We start from the raw sequence: 21665 nt of genomic DNA on the forward strand, positions 1-21665 counted from the left end.
CTAGAACTGACAGGTGATTACATTTTCACGCAATTTGGGAGCATAGATCCTGAGGAATCAGTACCCAGAACAACCACCTCTGGCCGTAATAACGGCCTTGTTACGCCTGGGCATTGAGTCAAACAGAGCTTGGATGGCGTGTACAGGTACAGCTGCCCCTGCAGCTTCAACACGATACTACAGTTCATCAAGAGTAGTGACTGGCGTATTGTGACGAGCCAGTTGCTCTGCCACCATTGACCAGACGTTTTCAATTGGTGAGAGATCTGGAGAATGTGCTGGCCAGGGCAGCAGTCGAACATTTTCTGTATCCAGGAAGGCCCGTACAGGACCTGCATCACGCCCGTCGTGCATTATCCTGCTGAAATGAAGGGTTTCGCAAGGATCGAATGAAGGAAAGAGCCACAGGTCGTAACACATCTCAAATGTAGCGTCCACTGTTCAAAGTGCCGTCAATGCGAACAAGAGGTGACCGAGACCTGTAACCAATGGTACCCCATATCTTCACGCCGGGTGATACGCCAGTATGGTGATGACGAATACACGCTTCGAATGTGCGTTCACCGTGATGTCGCCAAACACGGATGCGACCATCATGATGCTGTAAACAGAACCTGGATTCATACGAAAAAATGACGTTTTGCCATTCGTGCACCCAGGTTCGTCGTTGAGTACACCATCGCAGGCGCTCCTGTCTGTGATGCAGCGTCAAGGGTAACCACAGCCATGGTCTCCGAGCTGATAGTCCATGCTGCCGCAAACGTCGTCGAACTGTTCGCGCATATGGTTGTTCTCTTGCAAACGTCCCCATCTATTGACTCAGGGATCGAGACGTGGCTGCACGTTACAGCCATGCTGATAAGATGCCTGTCATCTCGACTGCTAGTGATAAGAGGCCGTTGGGATCCAGCACGGCGTTCCGTATTACCCTCCTGAACCCATCGATTCCATATTCTGCTGGCAGTTATTGGATCTTGACCAACGCGAGCAGCAATGTCGCGATACGATAAAACGCAATCGCGATAGGCTACAATCCGACCTTTATCAAAAGTCGGAAACGTGATGGTAGGCATTTCTCCTCCTTACACGAGGCATCACAACAACGTTTCACCAGGCAACGCCAGTCAACAGCTGTTTGAGTATGAGAAATCGATTGGAAACTTTCCTGATGTCAGCACGTTGTAGGTATCGGCACCGGCGCCAACCTTGTGTGAATGCTCTGAAAAGCTAATAATTTGCGTATCACAGCATCTCCTTCCTGTCGGTTAAATTTCGCGTCTGTAGCACGTCACCTTCGTGGTGCAGCAATTTTAATGGCCAGTAGTGTAAATCAGGAGCTACAGATCAATGGAAATAAATATGTTAATATTCGTACGTATATAGGTAATGGAACAATTTTGGAATAAAGTGAAGCTGAACTACAAAAACCAATCTATAAGCTACAATCAAGGAAAAAAAATATTACTTTCATACCTCAATGAAGAAAACTGAAATCACGGCTCATCATGCGGAATACCGAGCGAGGTGCCGCAGTGGTTAGCAAACTGGACTCGCATTTGGGAGGACGACAGTTAAGTCCCGCGTCCGGCCATCCTGACTTAGGTTTTCCATGATTTCCCTACATGTCCTCAGACAAATGTCGGGATGGTTCTTTTGGAAAGGGCACGGCCGACTTCGTTACCCATTCTTCCCTAATCCGATGAGTCCGATGACCTCGCAGTTTGGTCTCCTCCTCCAAAACAACCCATAACCCATGCAGAAAATCCAAATAATCAAAAATAATAAAAGATAGAACCCCACTTGAGCAGGTATACAGCTCACACTTTTAGTGTGTGATATTAACAATGATATACAGGATAATTCCGTGGACCCGTCAGGTTAGCCGAGCACGCTAACGCGCTCGTTCCTAGACTCGAGTAGGTGCGCCGGCTCCGGATCGAACCCGCCCGGCGGATTAATTACATGGGCCGGTGTGCCAGCCAGCCTGGATGTGGTTTTTAGTCAGTTTTCTACATCCCCCTAGGTGAATACCGGGCTGGTCCCGACGTCCCGCCTCAGTTACACGGCTCGCAGACATCTGAACACTTTCGCACTATTCCATGGATTACACTAGTCGCAGACAGTTGAGGTACACTAATTCCTTCCTGGGGGGGTACGGGGTGGCGGCAGGAATGGCACCGGCCATCCCTTCAACTAACATTGCCACATCCGATTAACCATGCCGACCCTGGGTATCCGCAGGAAAACAGCACAAGCAAAAGAAAGAAAAAAAAGATATAGGATAATTCCGTGATGATGTTACAGACTTTAAGGGAAGATGGAAAGTGCTAATGTACAGTTCCACATAAGCCAGAATCGTTCTATACCCCTGACAGTGGACCTCTTCTACTGCAAGGTCTTTGCTTTCTACATTTTGAGTGGTGGTAATATGGACCAAAATAACAATAAAATTACCATTCAACACCGGCTCCAAAATCCATACCTTAAGGGCTATGGGCATTTGTTCATGATTGATAGTATGAAACACATGTCTTCTACTGAACAAATGCTCATAACTCCTAACGTAAGTAATTGAGAGCCGTAGTGTACAAGACAAATTTTTCATGCTGTGGTCCATACTACCTCCTCTCAAAATGTGCAAAGAAGAGGTCCACAGGTCCACTATCAGAGGTATCAGAACAATATTCACTTGTAACTTTCGAATCGACCGTGGTCCCTTGCCTCAAGTTCGTACAATTACCCTTCTCCATCATTCCTGAAAGTTTGTGACATTATCATGGAAGCACTCTGTAAAAAATAAGATTACCAAATATCAATCAATAGGCGAACTAAAACAATTTAGAAATACAGGTGGAAATAAAACTAAAATTTTATAAATTGTGGCTACACCCATATTGCTGTACTGAAGTGAGTCATGGCTCACTAAAAAACGTGATAGAAGTAAACCATAAGGAGGAAAAATGAAATTTCTCATGAAAGTTTGAGGTGTTACCAAGGAAGGACAAGCAATAAATCGAGATATTAGGAAGCAAGTAGATATTTATAAAATCAATGCAAAAGACTGAAGACAATAAAACTTCAAGGAAACATCACCTACAAAGAAGGAGTACCAGCCAAGAGGAAGAAGAGACGAAAGGAGACCCAGCACAAAGCGGCAGTAAAAAGTGAAAACGGAACAGCTGCTTGTGTGCCCGACACATCTAAGAACAAAGTTATGGAACATGTTTTATGCTCACACATTATATAAAGTTTGAAACCGATGGTCACTGGTAAGGCGTTACACTCGTCTGTGGCCCCGCCGATTATCAGTTTAATGACCACTGCTTTACGCATTTGTTAGATGGGTGTGAGTCTGACACCATTCGCTGTAGACACATTAGACATTTGGCGTTGAAATGCCGACATATCTGCACATTTAAATACGTAGCTCCTTTCTGCTAAAGCGTCACTTCTCCATATTGACCGTTCCTCCTGCACACACACACACACACACACACACACACACACACACACACACACACACACACACACCACTTCACACAAGTCAGGGTGGAAGGTCACAAGACTGTGTGGTACCAATTCTACACCATCCACAGAGCTCTAAAGCGACCCATGTGCCCTTTTAAGTGGGTGACACATTTTGTTCGGTGAGGTTAGTAACATGTGTATGAGGAGCGTCCAATAAGTAATGCAATACATATTTTTATCGGCCACTTTCGGTTGAAAAAAAAAATGCGGAATTTGTTGCGAGACATCGTCAAATAATCCTGCTTCAGACCCCATAGTCTCATGAACCTCCGATAGGTGGCAGCGCTGTACGTAACTTATAAAATGGCGTCTGTAACGGAGGTGATTCCAAGCAGAAAGCTTTCATTGAATTCCTTTTGGCGGAAAAACAAAGCATCGCAGATACTCGTAGGCACTTGTAGAATGCCTGTAGAGATCTGGCGGTGAATAAAACCACCGTGAATCGTTGACCGAGGCGTCTGTCACCATCGCAACAAGGTCGTCCAAACCTACACGATCCCTGGCCTCACGGCCGTTAGAATACAACTGTGAAACTCAAGAAACGAAAGAGCTTGTTCGTCCCCACAAAAATGAAGAACGAACTTCTCTTTCTCCATGAGAACGCAAGGCCACACTCAAGTCTGCTCACCTGAGAGGAGCTCGCAAAACTTCATTGGACTGTTCTTCCTCATCCACTCAACAGGCCGGATCTCACACCTTTCGTCTTCCATCTGCTTGGCCCACTGAATGATGCATTCCGCGGGAAGCAGTACGTGGATGCTGGGGAGGTTATTGATGCAGTAAAACGTTATCTCCGACATCAACCAACAGAGTGGAACCATTCCCACATTCAGGCCCTCCCAGTAAGATGGCGTAAGGCCGTCGCATTGGTCGGATATTATGTTGAAAAATAGGTTTTTGTAGACAAAAGTGTGGGGCATAATATAGTGTACTATAATTCTGAGTAAAGCCAACTTGCATTCAGAAAAAATTACTAACTGAACGTCCCTTGTATTTTCGCCAAGAAGAGTCAACAATGCACGTGGAACGGTCTCCACTAGACAACGAAATCGTTGGGGAGAAATCGCATGACCACTCAACTCCCGCCCTAAACTGACAGAAACTGGTTTTATCAGGGCCCAAGGAACACATATCTGGCGGAAGAGCTGAGGAGGAGAGGGTTGGGAGGGGAGGAGAGAGGTGGATCCAAGCATCCACATAGCTACACGTTTTGAAACTGTTACATTTCCTTGGTCAAGACGTTGGCCATGTTAGATATCCTTGGAATCGTAGTTAAGGGTGAGGTGGGGGGTGGGGGGGGATATGTTAGTACGAAGGCACCATTTTTAGTCAGCGTAATGATACGTGACAGGAATGGTGGTGTTGTTCACGAGCCAATTGATGACGAGCAAGCAGAGATGTACATATGGCCGTCCGCTGAATTTTGTGATTTTGGCTTAGAGCATGCCGAACCCATACACTCATTTTCTGAACCTTCCCACTGCATACAAAAGTCGCACGATGGTGGAATGCTCACAGTTCATCACACATGCCAGTTCTAGAGTACACTCACGTGGATCATTGTAGATTAATGGATTTAAACCATCTTCAACATACCTCGAAGATCTTGAATGCGGAGTGTCACTAATGTCAAAATGATTATCTTTAAAACGAGAAAACCATTTTATCGCCGTGCTCTTTTCAGCGGCATTGTCCCCATGCACAGCGCGAATGTGTATGGATGCTGTCATCCCTCTGTTTAACTCGAACAGAAGAAAATGTCAGAAATGTTCCGATTTTTCTACTTGGCACTCCATTTTATAGCATCCACTCTCTATCTCCAAATGGCAAAATGAGAATATATAACTCAAATAGCAACAGCAACCTACAAATAAAAAAATGACACTTTGTAATTGTGGTGTGCGTACTGTAAGACTTTCGGTACACACACCATCAGGTTATTTGACTTTCGCTCTAGCGAAGTAGGCGAGTGTCAGCAATATGTCTCGTGGTCTTATCGTGGCGTGTTTATCTTCTGCTGTTAGGTCAAACGATAGAAATGCCTATTGCTCGCTTAGAGTTGCAGATTGACGGTGACCAACTTTAAACAGAACTTGATTAATTTTCACACACATTTATTAAAATAATAACAATCATAAACCTTACTTAACTTGATTCTGGATGCTATTTACAATTGACAATCTGAAGTTCCTTTGGTCTTGGTTGGTTGGTTGTTTTGGGGAAGGAGACCAGACAGCGTGGTCATCGGTCTCATCGGATTAGGGAAGGATGGGGAAGGAAGTCGGCCGTGCCCTTTCAGAGGAACCATCCCGGCATTTGCCTGGAGTGATTTAGGGAAATCACGGAAAACCTAAATCAGAATGGCCGGACCCGGGATTGAACCGTCGTCCTCCCGAATGCGAGTCCAGTGTCTAACCACTGCGCCACCTCGCTCGGTTTTGGTCTTGGTATGTTAATCTTATTCTCACATATCTCTGATACTTGACAAAGTGTCTATACATTTCTCTTCATGGCTATGTACAGGAATATGGTAATCTTATTAGGCGCAGACTGAAACTTGACTATAGACTGGTACAGACAAATGCAGGCCAATGCAGACTGAAGCAGACTAATGCAGACTGACTAATCAGAGGTCTGTACACTCGTTATAATACCTCGCACGTTCAGGTATCACTGCGCGAGTGTGATCCGTGAGGAGAAAAGGTTCTACGGTTGCAGCAATCTCATTGGCTGCGTTACATATTAATACGCGCATCGGCGGAAGCAGAATCTGGTCCTTCTCTATGGCAGCGCCATCTCGTAGTGCGGAGACGGACGAGCGCTGCGCCTGCGCTGTTGTGCTTAGTGGGGCGCGCTCTAGTGGGAAAGTTGTGTACGCGCTGACTACGCGGAACTATGTACACAACAGTAATGTACTCGTAGCAACCGAAATAAAACACCCTGCAAGACAAAAACAAACTTCCGCACCAGCCTAATACACGCCGCCTACTTCGGGAGACACTGCATGTGGCGTACGGGCCCCTCGTCCGACGGATCTGCAATCCCTCTTCCACCTGTGGTATGCAAGCGGCCTAACGCGGAAGGGGTTACATCATCAGACAGAATTTCAATCACACACGCTGACTAGGTCAACAGATGGCAGCGCGGGCGCCGCTGGAGGTCGCCAGCCTCGCGGACTCGTTTGCTTCCTCGGGGCACGTGGATACAAATAGTTGCTCTGGTATCTCTACGTGGCATCGATACTTATGGAGGCGAAACGCCGATCCAAGCCAAGCAGTCTTCTGTCGAGCTCTGGGCCAGGCGCCAACTGCATCCGCAGTCCTTCCATCAGAGTCTCGTTTGGAATCTTCGCTACGTACGACGCCGTGCCGCTCGCCAGCCACCGTTCACCAATGGAGCTGCCGGTGTCTGCCTGATTATCGCAAGGACTTGGCCTGTGCACTACAGAGGAGCAGGAACCTGGTATCGGCCGTCGACCTTCACTACGTTATTTCGTTCTACTTCATAGTGAATATTAAACTTTGAATGTTTCATCATCATAGTCGCCAGCCTAATTTCGAACTTATGCTGATCACGAACTTACAGAAACTATTGTAGTGATTAACTTTCCTTCAAAGAGGAACTTTTGATTAATACATATACACTACTGGCCATTAAAATTGCTACACCACGAAGGTGACGTGCTACAGACGCGAAATTTATCCGACAGGAAGAGGATGCTGCGATATGCAAATTATTAGCTTTTCAGAGCATTCACACAAGGGTGGCGCCGGTGGCGATACCTACAACGTGCTGACATGAGGAAAGTTTCCAACTGATTTCTCATACATAAATAGCAGTTGACCGGCGTTGCCTGGTGAAACGTTGTTGTGATGCCTCGTGTAAGGAGGAGAAATGCGTACCATCACGTTTCCGAATTTGATAAAGGTCGGGTTGTAGCCTATCGCTATTGCGGTTTGTCGTATCGTGACATTGCTGCTCGCGTTGGTCGAGATCCAATGACTGTCAGCAGAATATGGAATCGGTGGGTTCAGGAGAGTAATACGGAACGCCGTGCTGGATCCCAACTGCCTCGTATCACTAGCAGTCGAGATGACAGGCGTCTTATCTGCATGGCTGTAACCGATCGTGCAGCCACGTCTCGATCCCTGAGCCAACAGATGGGTACCAATGGCTGCATCACAGCCATCACAGACAGGAGCGCCTGCGATGGTGTACTCAACGACGAACCTGGGTGCACGAATGGCAAAACGTCATTTTTTCGTATGAATCCGGGTTCTGTTTACAGCATCATGATAGTTGCATCCGTGTTTGGCGACATCGCGGTGAACGCACATTCGAAGCGTGTATTCGTCATCGCCATACTGGCATATCACCCGGCGTGATGGTATGGGGTGCCATTGGTTACACGTCTCGGTCACCTCTTGTTCGCATTGACGCTACTTTGAACAGTGGACGTTACATTTCAGATGTGTTACGACTCGTGGCTCTATCCTTCATTCGATCCCTGCGAAACCCTACATTTCAGCAGGATAATGCACGACCTCATGTTGCAGGTCCTGTACGGGCCTTTCTGGATACAGAAAATGTTGGACTGCTGCCTTGCCCAGCACATTCTCCAGATCTCTCACCAATTGAAAACATCTCGTCAATGGTGGCCGAGCAACTGGCTCGTCACAATATGCCAGTCACTACTCTTGATGAACTGTGGTATCGTGTCGAAGCTGCATGGGCAGCTGTACATGTACACGCCATCGGAGCTCTGTTTGACTCAATGCCCAGGCGTATCAAGGCCGTTATTACGGCCAGAGGTGGTTGTTCTGGGTACTGATTTCTCAGGATCTGTGAACCCAAATTGCGTGAAAATGTAATCACATGTCAGTTCTAGTATAATATATTTGTCCAATGAATACCCGTTTATCATCTGCATTTCTTCTTGGTGTAACAATTTTAATGGCCAGTAGTGTATTTGTCCATTATCTAGGCTATTTTCTCATCGCGTCTCAACTGGCGCTACACGTATCAATGGCCAAGTAGCAACATTGGTATCTGACTGTAACTTTTCGTTTGTGACCTTGCCTCACAAATTTCTGCATCATCTTACGGTTTGAGTACATTAAATGATTATGTTGATGATTTTTCGTCTACACTACGACCTTTATTGTGATGGGGTATGTGTGACCATCACGATGTGTTGTGAATCACGGTAATGAGCAGCGATTAGCAGTCTACCCCAACTCTTCATTTGCAAGTCACAGAACATATGCATAAAAAAAGAGTTTGCAACATGTTATGTCTTAGAAAGAATATCAATAATCAGAAATGCAAAGGTCCCGACGAATTCAATTCCCAACATCCTCCCTACACTTGTCAACCTCCAGGGTGATGACCAGCTGAACCGGTCGTGCTATGTGCTGTCCTTCTGGTGTCCGCAGTATTATATTGTCTCTTCCCTGTACACATCTTTCTATTTTCCCTTTCTTCCACATGTATCTTGGCCGTCCATCCTCTTGAATCAAAGCCAGAGCACCAGGTCGAAGTCAATACATCTTTCACATGCGTCTATAACTTCGTGGAAGTTCCTAAGCTCCTTGAGATATTCCTTGGTCCATCGGTTCCAACATTCATCTGCTATTTCTGCTGTAGTGTAAATTCTTTGGTCACACTATGTGTGACGGTAGGTTCTGATCCTGGTGGCACATTTAACAGGTCTTCACCAACCAGAAAGTGTGCTGGTGTCAGAGGTTCTGCGTCTTCTCCTGGAGAGATTGGCCTTAAGTATACTGCAGCTTCGATGCTGATCAAGATGGTATAGAGTTGCTCTGCAGTTAGACTTGATCGTCCCAACACCTTCCGTAAGCATCGCTTGACGGTGCCCACCATCCTCTCCCACCATTTTCCCCAGCAAGATGCCCGTAGCGCAATAAACTTCCAAGTGATTCCGTTTTTGACGAGAAAATTATGGGACTCTGAGATGGATAGTGAGTTCCATAGCTGCGATAATTCTTGAATTCTTTATCAGCGGCTTGAAAGGTCTTTGCGTTGTCGGTGTAGATGGTATGCGGCAATCCACGTAATCCACGACAACTAGCAAATCGCTGTAAAGGCATAAAAAATGTGTTGGTATTCTTATTGGAGCAGAGCTATAAATGTACTGCAAGTGTCGTTGCGCAAGTGAAGAGTGTTATGTAGGCCTTTCCCATGGCCATGAGTGTCTTGATGTAAAGAGGACCAGCAAAGTCTAAGCCACTGACAGTAAAAGGCTTAGATGGTCTGTTGGTGGGCGAGCTTCAATTTGTTTTCCTCTTGAAGTCTTTATGATCTTGCATAGTAGGAATCTTTTAATAGTGGAATTCCGGCGTGAAGCACTGGCGTTGGACTTTTTTGATCCAGTAAGTGCTTGCATTTGCGAGCTCGACTGCTACCAACTCTTCAGCAACTTTATCTTTGTGACGAATCTTACGTATGAAGCGAAGGATCCAGCCAGTTGTGCAAATTAGTCTCCAGTAGGAACTGAATTTGGAAATGTCTATGATACTGGCAGGTACAGTAACTGTCATCACTTTTTTAAAATTCTTTCTTTCTTTCGAGAGCTCATGATACATGTTTGGAGTACCAGATGCCCAACAGTCTTCTGGGTGTGCAAGCCATGGCGGTCCTTCCCAAGAAACACGCCCAAATTGGATTTGGTTGCCAAGAAAACTCCGTGTTAGGTGATCCACTGGGTTAATATTTCCAGGACAATGCCTCCATTGAATAAGGGACGTAAATCTAGAATTTCTGTCACTCTATTACACATGAAAGTCTTCCATCGATTCGCATTACTACGTGTCCAGCATAAAGTCACTGCAGCGTCCGCCCACAACATTGTATATGTAATGACGTACCATGTAGCTTGGTTGGTTGGTTTGTGGGATTAAAGGGACCAGTACCCTGTAGCTCTGCAAAAATATTTTAGTAATCGTGCTCCCACAAGTGCACCTATAAGTTCGAGACGAGGCAGTGTCATCCTTTTGACAGTTGACAGGTGCAAGTCTGTTCTTGCTGCAGGCCAAATGAACCATTGTGTTGCCGTGTACAACTATGCAGATGCACAGAGCTGCACCATACGGTCGTTCCGAAGCATCACAAAATACGTGTATCTGAACATCACGATCTTTGGTAGTTAATATCCATCGTGGGATAGTAATGCAAGAGAATGGAGGTAAATTAGACTCCCAAGAATTCCAGTATGTTGTCAGATGGTTGGGTAGCAATTCTTCAAGTCAACTCCCCTACACCAGGTTTTTCGGCATAATAGTTTTGCCATGACTGACACAGGAGAGAATAATCCTAGTAGATCGTAAAATTTAGCTACAATCCGTAATATTTTCCGTTTGGTAGCAGGTTTGTGAGATAATATTTCTGTGACATCATCCGTTTTAAAATAAAAGCTTCCGTTATTGTGATCCAATTTTCGCCTAAAACTTGAATAGATGTTGTAATCTCTCGTTCTTCGGTTCTCCATATATCCTGTAACTGATCTGGAGCAGTGACCCACTTCGTTAATTAAAATCAGTAGTTTCATAAGGGCCGTTAGTTCGTAATACATAGCGATAGCTTCATAGTCGCCATCTGCACAAAACACGAAGTCATCCATCGTTGCCTAGTACCTATGCGGCAACGGGAAATGAGGTCTCATGTCTAGAAACATGTTCTTTCAGCGTTGCCGAAAACAAGAACGGACAGCATGTTAGGTCGAATGGAAGTCAAGTGAAACGGTCGTTACTTCATTTGTCGTATGGTAGTTACCGCGACTGTCTTCAAAAACTTTGTGCCATAGTCAAGTCCCTGTCGTCTTCGTGCAAGATTAGTTGCAGCAATGCTTACGTAATATCGCTAATAATAGCCACGGGGCGTATTCGAAACTGTATCAGAGCAGCAAGTATTTCTGGCAGAAGATTTGGTCTCGTCTCTAAAGTGTTGTTGAGAGAGGGTGCGTCGATCACGTGAGAAGACGCATCAAAAACGATCCTCCACTTCATTTCGCAAGTTTCTCCTTCCTAACTGCACGATGTGGAAGGTAAAACATGATAGTACCTGGCTCTTCAGGAGCAGCAACTTCTACACGATTCTTTGTAATACACTCCAACATAAGACGGTGGTAAGTGTCCTTTGAGGATTCGTTGCTAAGAAGTCTTTTATGTAAACTTCGAAATCTACTTTCTGCCTTCAGTCGGTTAGTAGAATATAAAATAATATTTTGTTTCTTTGGAAGACGAGCAACTCTTCGACGATCCTGCACAAGATAGCATGCCTGAAATTCTTGGAGGAGGGAGAATACCTATTAGTGTTTACCGCATCATTATGCGCAGTTATGTAGAAGCCGACCTCGGTGAAGATCAGTTTGGATCTTAGAAAATAAATGAAGGAAAGGAAAACCTAGCATTTGTGGACTTAGAGAAAGCTTTTGACAATGTTGACTGAAATACTCTCTTTCAAATTATAAAGGTGGCAGGGGTAAAATACAGGAAGCGAAAGGCTATTCACAAAAGGACCTGGAAGGGCAGCTGAACGGAATGGACAGTGTCTTGAAAGGAGGATATAATATGAACATCAACACAGCAAAACGAAGATAATGGAATGTAGTCGAATTAAATCGGGTGATGCTGAGGGAATTAGATTAGGAAATGAGACGCTTAAAGTAGTAAATGAATTTTGCTATTTGGGGAGCAAAATGACTGATGATGGTCGAAGTAGAGAGGATATAAAATGTGGACTGGCAATGGCAAGGAAAGCGTTTCTGAAGAAGAGAAATTTGTTAACATCGAGTATAGATTTAAGTGTCAGGAAGTCGTTTCTGAAAGTATTTGTATGGAGTGTAGCCACGTATGGGAGTGAAACATGGACGATAAATAGTTTGGACAAGAAGAGAATAGAAGCTTTTGAAATGTGGTGCTACAGAAGAATGCTGAAGATTAGATGGGTAGATCACATAACTAATGAGGAGGTATTGAATAGAATTGGGGAGAAGAGGAGTTTGTGGCACAACTTGAGTAGAAGAAGGGATCGGTTGGCAGGACATATTTTGACGCATCAAGGGATTACCAATTTAGCATTGGAGGGCAGCGTGGAGGGTAAAAATCGTTGAGGGGGACCAAGAGATGAATACACTAAACAAATTCAGGAGGATGTAGGTTGCAGTAGGTACTGGAAGACGATGAAGCTTGCACCGGATAAAGCGGCATGGAGAGCTGCATCAAACCAGTCTCTGGACTGAAGACCACAACAACAACAACATGCCAATAGTATCTAGATCCCAGAGTCATCTCAACTGGTCATCTGTGGACATCTGAGTCTGAAGTACAAAGTTAACAACAGCTAAATTCGCAGAGACAGCAGATTTCTAGCCACTGAGGATCCAACCGAGCATGGTGGGAAACAGAGGAATGGATTTAGAAATGCGGATTGGTAAATCATCGGTAACAGTCTTTCACTAATGATCACCACCAATGGAAAGCTCGATGGGCATATCTTCTTGGGAATCTGTCTGTGGATCAGACATGTGTTGCATTCCTAGTATATTGTGGAACTCTTGGTTGAGGCGTGAAGTAGTGTTGACTTTCATACGCGTTTATGTAAGTCGCAGAATTAGTCCAGACTCCTCTAATTTAGAAATTTACAAGGTTACGCCATAGTGACGAGCTAGTATGAGATTCGATCGTGTAAATACAAAGTCGCCGTTGGTCCAGGGCACACAGTTTCAAATCTTCTTAATGACTTTGCTATGAAGGATGCTTGGCTTCCATTGTCTAGCACGGATCGAGTGAGTTTACTTAATCCTGTTGGTCCTATGATGCGCACCTGAGCAGTTTGCAGGAAGATAAATGAGGCTGTAGTTGCGTCTATTTTGCCAGCAGAAGTGACGTTGCTCTCTGCTGCTTTCTTACACGTCGTACCTTCCATGCATATCGACTTGTGATATGTTTTTTTACAGTTAGCACAAAATGCCCTACCCTTCTTCCCGCAATCTCACATTTTATGTCCTCTGTTTAGGTATAGAAAACATCAGTTAGTACTTTTCTATTTATGTTTTCTTTCAGTGAGATCGGTAACTTTATTACGTTCTTGGGCGCAATGTCCTCATTCTTCGCAAAAGACGCAGTATGGAGCGTAGTTTTCAATGCCCTTGGGTAATGATTGTTTCTGATTAGCGCGGACATGACGGGCTGCAGCTGTAGGAGTGTAAGTCAACGTTTAATTGTCACAGCGGATCTTCTGCGGTGAAGGCGCTGCGTCTATTTCCGTTCCTACAAATTCCATCAACCGAAGTATGTTCCCTTCTGAAAGACCGGTTTGCTTGACGCGGATGAGCCTGCGTCGGCAATTATCACCAGGAAAAAAAAAGTTCTGCGAATTTTTTGGAGCTAGCAGGCAGCTATAAGTATTTCCGTCTTCACCGAGAGTACAAGCTTGGACGCGGCGGTTGTGCTCGATAAATGTAGAATTAAGGGATTCTGGATTCGGAAACTGAGTGGGTTTAATGATTTCTAAATAATCAAGGTGAGCTTGTGCAATTTTGTTTTAATCGCCATAGAGGGCTCTGAGGATTCTCTTTGTTTCTTTATAGGTGTCAGAGATCACACCAATACCGTTAACTAAATGCTTTGGTTCCCCTTCTAAGCAGCCACGGTGACAAATATGTTTGTGAATGGTGGATATCGTGAGATTTTGATCAATCGATTGCTAGAACTGTTCCCAAAAACGAGCCCAGCTCTCAACATTTCCAGAAAACGTCTCAACTTTTATAGTGGGCAGTCTCGTACTAGACGATGAAACAATTGAAGTAACTGTCGTGGCAGGTTGTTTATAACTGATGGTAGTGTGAGCCTTAGAATTCGTAAGTTTCTCCTCTATTTCCAGTGACGTGCGTACGATAGCTCGCTTAGCTGCGTCTATGTATTCGTCACATTTGAGCACATCAGCAGCGTAATCAGCGTCATCGAGAACATTGTGTATTTTGTTATTAAGACCTGTTAGTGAACACAACAGTTCCTGCAATCGATTTTCGAAATATTCATAATCTTCAATGGTAGTTGCGTCATTAAATATATGTACTTCGTTCAAAATATGTGTGATATTAGCTCTTTTCAAGCGTTGTAACTGATGGTTGCTATCAGCGTTTTCCATGTCAGACATCGTGATGTGATTGCACTCGTTTAAGCGGATCAAGATAGTACGTAGTTTGGAAAACAACTAACAGATGGCAGCGCCAGTCATAAACAATCTACAGGCGTAGCGTAACTTCTGATAATCCGTCAAAGCTACAATAGCACTACCGGGTATAGAGGAGCAATAATGTAATCAATTCCCTTAACAAATGACGCTACAAAATATGAGGCTTGATAATCCAGTTGAACTTAGCTGTGTATGCAGGCGGTTGTCGTCGGAGAATTTCTTGCGTGGAGTGACAAATCACTGCAGTGAGCTTCTCGTAGTAACATTTTACGTCACCCTTTTATCATCTGTTTTTATTGTTTCTTATCTTCTTATGTTTTAAAAATTCTGTAGGCTGAAGAGCGGCGTACTAAGCTGTTGCCAGCCCGCCCTACGTTAAAAATCTACAATCCTGGAAATCTCCCGCTTTTCAGCGCCAATTCTTATGTTGTGAATCACAGTAGTAAGCATCGATTGGCAGCCCAACACACCACTTTATTTAGAAGCCACAGAACATACATTTAACGACGAATTTACAACATATTACGTTTTACAAAGAGTATAATTAATCACAGATATAAATGTCCCGACGACTTCAATTCAAAATGGTTCAAATGGCTCTGAGCACTATGGGACTTGACAGCTGAGGTCATCAGTCTCTTAGATCTTAGAACTACTTAAACCTAACTAACCTAAGGACATCACACACATCTATCCCTTGACAGGATTCGAACCTCCGACCGTAGCGGTCGCGCGATTCCAGACTGAAGCGCCTAGAACCGCTCGGCCACAAGGCCGGCCGACTTCAGTTCCCAACACCATGAAAGCTCTGAAGGCTACTACCCAGGTGGTGCCTTCACTGATGTACAGAGTGCCTTGGTAAGGCAACGTCACTGCCCTGATGACCAGAGGAAACCAGTTAAAAGGAGAAGTCAGACTGAGGAACACTGTGTCCGTGTTCGCAAAACCTCTCTTGCTTATTATGCCTGTGAATGCATTGCATTTCTGGTATACGTTTTGGATTTATCTCAGAATTGTTTCTCGCTTTAATGCATACACACACAGTTACTTCCTAAAAACTTATGGGATATCTCATTTTCTTCCAAGAACAGCTGAACAGTTGATCAGGCATTCCACTTTGTGCTATTTATGACACGTGCTGGCGTAAATCAAATTATGTAATGGCGAAGTCGAGGTCTGTACCTATTTTGATCCAAATACTGCAGAATAATTACACAGAGCCATTCCCCTCAGCACTATTGCTTTATATTTGCTTTATTCTTATGGAAAAACGCTAAACGACTCTGTTGTCGCTTTGTAATAGATGTAGAGTGTAGACTGTCTGGTACCATCTTTCCGCATTACTTCCTTAAGTTTCATCCCAGCTTAAAGGACTACATTCGCAAAAAAATGTGAAATCTGAAAAATAATCGCTACAGTGAACAATGACCAAAGTTCCTATGTTTCTGAGGTTGGTCATTTGTCCGAAAGAGTTCTGAACTACTAATTAATCAATTTCATTATAAATGTCTCCCATTTCCAGATTTAGTTTCGAAACCATTTTATGCTTCTTATCTTTATTTGCCTCTTCCACCCATCCAGTGCTCCTCCTTTCCCTCAGTCAACTTCAACTGAATCCACACCTTATACGCATTTAGTTACCATCTCGCATGTAGTATTCAATGAAAACTTACAGCGACTTTACATTGGGATTGCAAGATACGTTAGGCTACTTTTACTGTCATGTCATTACAATTCCATTTACCCCTACTTTTGGTATTACGATCTTGACTCATAACTTGTACCTTAGTGCAAGATGACAATTTCTTACATCAGTGTCTAGCCGCTCCAAGTTATTTAGTTCGATATGAGTCACTTAAAGTTTAGGTCAACTAGAACGAGTTCCTGCTCCGAGCAGGTGTTTAGTGAAATGCTGATGATACTAACGTCAATACTCTTAACTCAATCACGTTGTCAACACTGCAGTACATCACGGACTTGTACTCGTGTCTGTGTGCTGTTCACACCATGCTGAACCTGTATCAGCAGCTCACGCCGCTATATTTTTAGGTGAGTTCATGCTTACATTACTGTCCCTTGTACTCATGGCTGCACAACTCAGAACCATGCCTCATTCTGCAGGATGGGGCAAATAAAAGTGGCCCAGAGAGCAGAGTTCCGTAACGCAAAGAAACACAGCAGGGGAAAGGATGTACGGTAATAACCGGACTACAGCAGATGTTGAAAGTGACCACCATTCACCTTCTGGCAGTTATGGGTTCTGGTCACCAAGTTGCTGAAGGCGGATCGAAGCTGGACTGCGGAATTTCTGCAGCCTAATCCGAAATGTTCTGCTGTTGTTCTCGAAGACTATGAGGGGTTGCGATGCACCTTAGATTTGAGGGCTCCCACTCCGAGTTAGAAAACTGCTGCGGAAGCAAAGGGAACTTCACAGCAAACATAAACATAGCCAAAGCCTTGCATACAATCAAAAATTACACGAAGCGAAATGTAGTGTGAGGAGGACTATGCGAGAGGCGTTCAACGAATTCGAAAGTAAAGTTCTATGTACTGACTTGGCAGAAAATCCTAAGAAATTTTGGTCTTATGTCAAAGCGGTAGGTGGATCAAAACAAAATGTCCAGACACTCTGTGACCAAAATGGTACTGAAACAGAGAATGACAGACTAAAGGCCGAAATACTAAATGTTTTTTCCAAACCTGTTTCACAGAGTAAGACCGCACTGTAGTTCAAATGGTTCAAATGGCTCTAAGCACATAGGACTTAACATCTGATGTCACCAGTCCCCGCACTGTAGTTCCTTCTCTAGATTGTAGCACAGATGACAAAATGGTAGATATCGAAATAGATGACAGATGGATAGAAAAACAATTAAAATCGCTCAAAAGAAGAAAGGCTGCTGGACCTGATGAGATACCAGTTCGATTTTACACAGAGCACGCGAAGGAACTTGCGCGCCTTCTTGCAGCGGTGAACCGTAGGTCTCTAGAAGAGCGTAGCATTCCAAAAGATTGGAAAAGGGCACAGGTCATCCCCGTTTTCAAGAAGGGACGTCGAACAGGTGTGCAGAACTGTAGACCTATAACCTTGATCAGTTGTAGAATTTTGGAACACGTATTATGTTCGAGTATAATGACTTTTCTGGAAACTAGAAATCTACTCTGTAGGAATCAGCATGGGTTTCGAAAAAGACGATCGTTGGAAACCCAGCTCGTGCTATTCGTCCACGAGACTCAGAGGGCCATAGACACGGATTCCCAGGTAGATGCCGTGTTTTTTGACTTCCGCAAGGCGTTTGATACAATTCCCCACAGTCGTTTAATGAACAAAGTAAGAGCATATGGACTATCAGACCAATTGTGTGATTGGATTGAAGAGTTCCTAGATAACAGAACGCAGCATGTCATTCTCAATGGAGAGAAGTCTTCCGAAGTAAGAGTGATTTCAGGTGTGCCGCAGGGGAGTGTCGTAGGACCGTTGCTATTCACAATGTATATAAATGACCTTGTTGATAACATCGGAAGTTCACTGAGGCTTTTTGCGGATGATGCTGTAGTATATCGAGAGGTAGTAACAATGGAAAATTGTACTGAAATGCAGGAGGATCTGCAACGAATTGACGCATGGTGCAGGGAATGGCAAGTGAATCTCAATGTAGAGAAGTGGAATGTGCTGCAAATACATAGAAAGAAAGATCATTTATCATGTAGCTACAATATAGCAGGTCAGCAACTGCAAGGAGTTAATTCCATAAATTATCTGGGAGTAGGCATTAGGAATGATTTAAAATGGAATGACGATATAAAATTAATCGTCGGTAAAGCAGATGCGCCGGCCAATGTGGCCGAGGGATTCTAGGCGCTTCAGTCTGGAACCGCGAGACAGCTACGGTCGCAGGTTCGAATCTTGCCTCGGGGATGGATATGTGTGATGTCCTTAGGTTAGTTTGGTTTAAGTAGTTCTGTTCTAGGGGACTGATGACCTGAGATGTTAAGTCCCATAGCGCTCATAGCCATCTGAACCATTTTAAAGCAGATGCCAGAATGAGGTTCATTGGAATAATCCTAAGGAAATTCAGTCCGAAAACAAAGGAAGTTGGTTACAGTACACTAGTTCGCCCACTGCTTGAATACTGCTCACCGATGTGGGATCCGTACCAGTCAGGGTTGATAGAAGAGATGGAGAAGATCCAACAGAGAGCAGCGCGCTTCGTTACAGGATCATTTAGTAATCGCGAAAGCGTTACGGAAATGATAGATTAACTCCAGTGGAAGACTCTGCAAGAGAAACGCTCAGTAGCTCGGTACGGGCTTTTGTTGAAGTTTCGAGAACATACCTTCACCGAGGAGTCAAGCAGTATATTTCTCCTTCCTACGTATATCTCGAGAAGAGACCATGAGGATAAAATCAGAGAAATTAGAGCCCACACAGAGGCATACCGACAATCTTTCATTCCACGAACAATACGAGAGCGGAATAGAAGGGAGAACCGATAGAGGTACTCAAAGTACCGTCCGCCACACACTGTCAGGTGTCTTGCGGAGTATGGATGTAGATGTAGATGAAAGTAATCGCACACTGACAGGTCAGGTGATCTGGTTCGTCATCTAGTGTTGCAACCAGGCTGACCTCTGCTTACAACTCCGTCAGGCGTGAAGATTGTGTAAGTCTGCTCCAAGGTTCGGCTGCCTTTAGTGGGCAGTTGCTCCATCCTGTTGCAAGTAACTGTAGGTCTTTTCCTCCTTCGTTAATGCTGCCACATATGGTTTAAAATGTTCAAAATGTAACGCGCGGAAATCAGCGTCTTATGAACGAAGATGGGACTAATAATGCGGCGTGCAGACGCTGCACACCAATCACCAATTTCCTGATCATGTAGTAGTGTTTCGTGAAGTTATGTGAATTTTCGCTGCCCAGAACCTGCGGTTCTATGACTTGAGATAACCACTCAGATGAAACCAGGCTTCATCAGACATAAAGAACAGATCTATGTCAAAGCCATTCATTGTTATCTCAGTGAACAGCCGCTCACAAAACTAGAGGCGCTGAGGAGCATCTGCTGGTGTTAATGCGTGAACATCAGACCCTCGGCAGGGATGCATGTGCTGGTCCAGGTGGACTGTGCGTCCGCATGATCGACTTGATATGCCGCTCTCCTGTCGGGTTGATTTGGTAGGATTCTGAAGTATTTTCTGCTGAACTGCAACCACGTTTTCTGGTGTGCCGGCACGTTTCAGATTGTTTCTTGACTTGTTCAAAACAGATCCTGCGTGAAGCCATTTTCGGACTAAGTCTTGCATGGTACTCTTTGCTGGCACTTTGACACCACTAAATGTCTCGGCAAACAACTGACCACACCGTTTCCACCACTTTGTTGTCACGAAACTTTCCACAACGAACAATCCAATGTCGATGTTGACAGGTCCAGATGAAGTGTAAAGCTTTGTGTAGTGCAATCATCAAGGGTACACGAGTGGGCCTTCGGCTCCGAAAGTCCATATAGATGATGTTTCGTTGAATTGTTCGCACGCTGTTGATGGCCCAGCATTGAAATCTGTAGCAGTTTCGGAAGGGTTGCACTTCTGTCACGTTGAACGATTCTCTTCATTGTCCTCAATCGTCGTTGGTCCCGTTGTTGCAGGATTTTTTTCCGGGCACAGTGATGTCGGGGATTTGATGTTTTACCGGATTCCTGGTATTTAAGGCACAGTCATGAAATGGTCGTACAGGAAAATTCCCACTACCTCGAAAATGCTGTGTCCCATTGCTTGTGCGCCGACTTTAATACTATTTTTAAACTCACTTAAATGTTGATAACCTGACATTATAGCAGCAGTAACCGACCTAATAACTGCGCCAGACAGTTGTTGTCTTATATAGGCGTTGCCGACCGCAGAGCAGTATTCTGCCTGTTTACATATCTCTGTATTGTAATGTCCGAACCCGTTCGCTGAGTGGTCAGCGCGGTGGGATGCCACGCCAAGGGGCCCGGGTTTGGTTCCCGGCTGTGGCAGGAGATTTTCTCCGCTCAGGGACTGGGTGTTGTGTTGTTCTCATCGTCATTTCATACCCATTTCCGACGCACAAATCGCCCAATGTGGCGTCGAATGCAATAAGTACTTGCCCTCGGCGGCCACACTTCCCCGAATGGGGGACTCCCGGCTCACAGTGCCGTACACTCATTTATATTTTGTATTTGAATACGCATGCGTACACCAGTTACGTTGGCGCTTCAGCGTATAATCAAATCTGCGAACTTTATTCTCGGTTTCGTCATGTGAATGTCATGCTATTCTGTCACGCCTGCTGCCGACCTGTCTTACTGCGCTGATTCCGTACAACCGACAACCACATACACGCCACTTCATTGCCATGATTTAAGTCAGCGACTGAAGGACACCTGACCGCCTCCAACCAATCCTACACCATCTAAAACTCTCCGAAGTGCCCTTGAAAGGGTTGAGCTAAATCTTGATACTAAACTCTGGTCTCGAATACCATCCTTAACAGCGCGGGGGAGTGTCTACCAACCAACCAGCACCTGCCGTCTTCACAGTCCAACGATGCTTTGACCCGAAGTTCAGCAGTCGCTTTTAACGTCAGCGTCTTACATGGAGATGGATCGAGGCGCGGCATCTATGGATGCAGGCCAATTACAGTTTGCGTTGGCGCATCGCTCTGGTCGACACTAGTGCTTTCATCCTCGGTGTCGAACGTAGACTCGTCACTCGCGATCTTTGGCGTTAAGAGGAAAGGGCAGAGGCTGTCTAACAGTTTCACGGCATGCTGCGATTCCTGCACTCGCTGCAACAACTTTCACTGTTCATCCTATGAGCTAAACATACTCTAGAATCTGAACTTTTTGTATCACCAGTACTGATATCACTTGTGCCTTTTTTGACAATTTGGCTTAAATTTA

General features: G+C 44.7%; 1 protein-coding gene across 1 annotated transcript in view; it reads right to left on the minus strand.

The window, feature by feature from the left end:
* Positions 1–21665, minus strand: part of LOC126482061 (A disintegrin and metalloproteinase with thrombospondin motifs adt-2-like) — a 178116-nt gene that overhangs the window by 135108 nt on the left and 21343 nt on the right. The gene's annotated exons all lie outside the window — the stretch shown is intronic.

The sequence above is a fragment of the Schistocerca serialis genome, chromosome 5 (assembly GCF_023864345.2).
Source record: "Schistocerca serialis cubense isolate TAMUIC-IGC-003099 chromosome 5, iqSchSeri2.2, whole genome shotgun sequence".
Taxonomy (NCBI): domain Eukaryota; kingdom Metazoa; phylum Arthropoda; class Insecta; order Orthoptera; family Acrididae; genus Schistocerca; species Schistocerca serialis.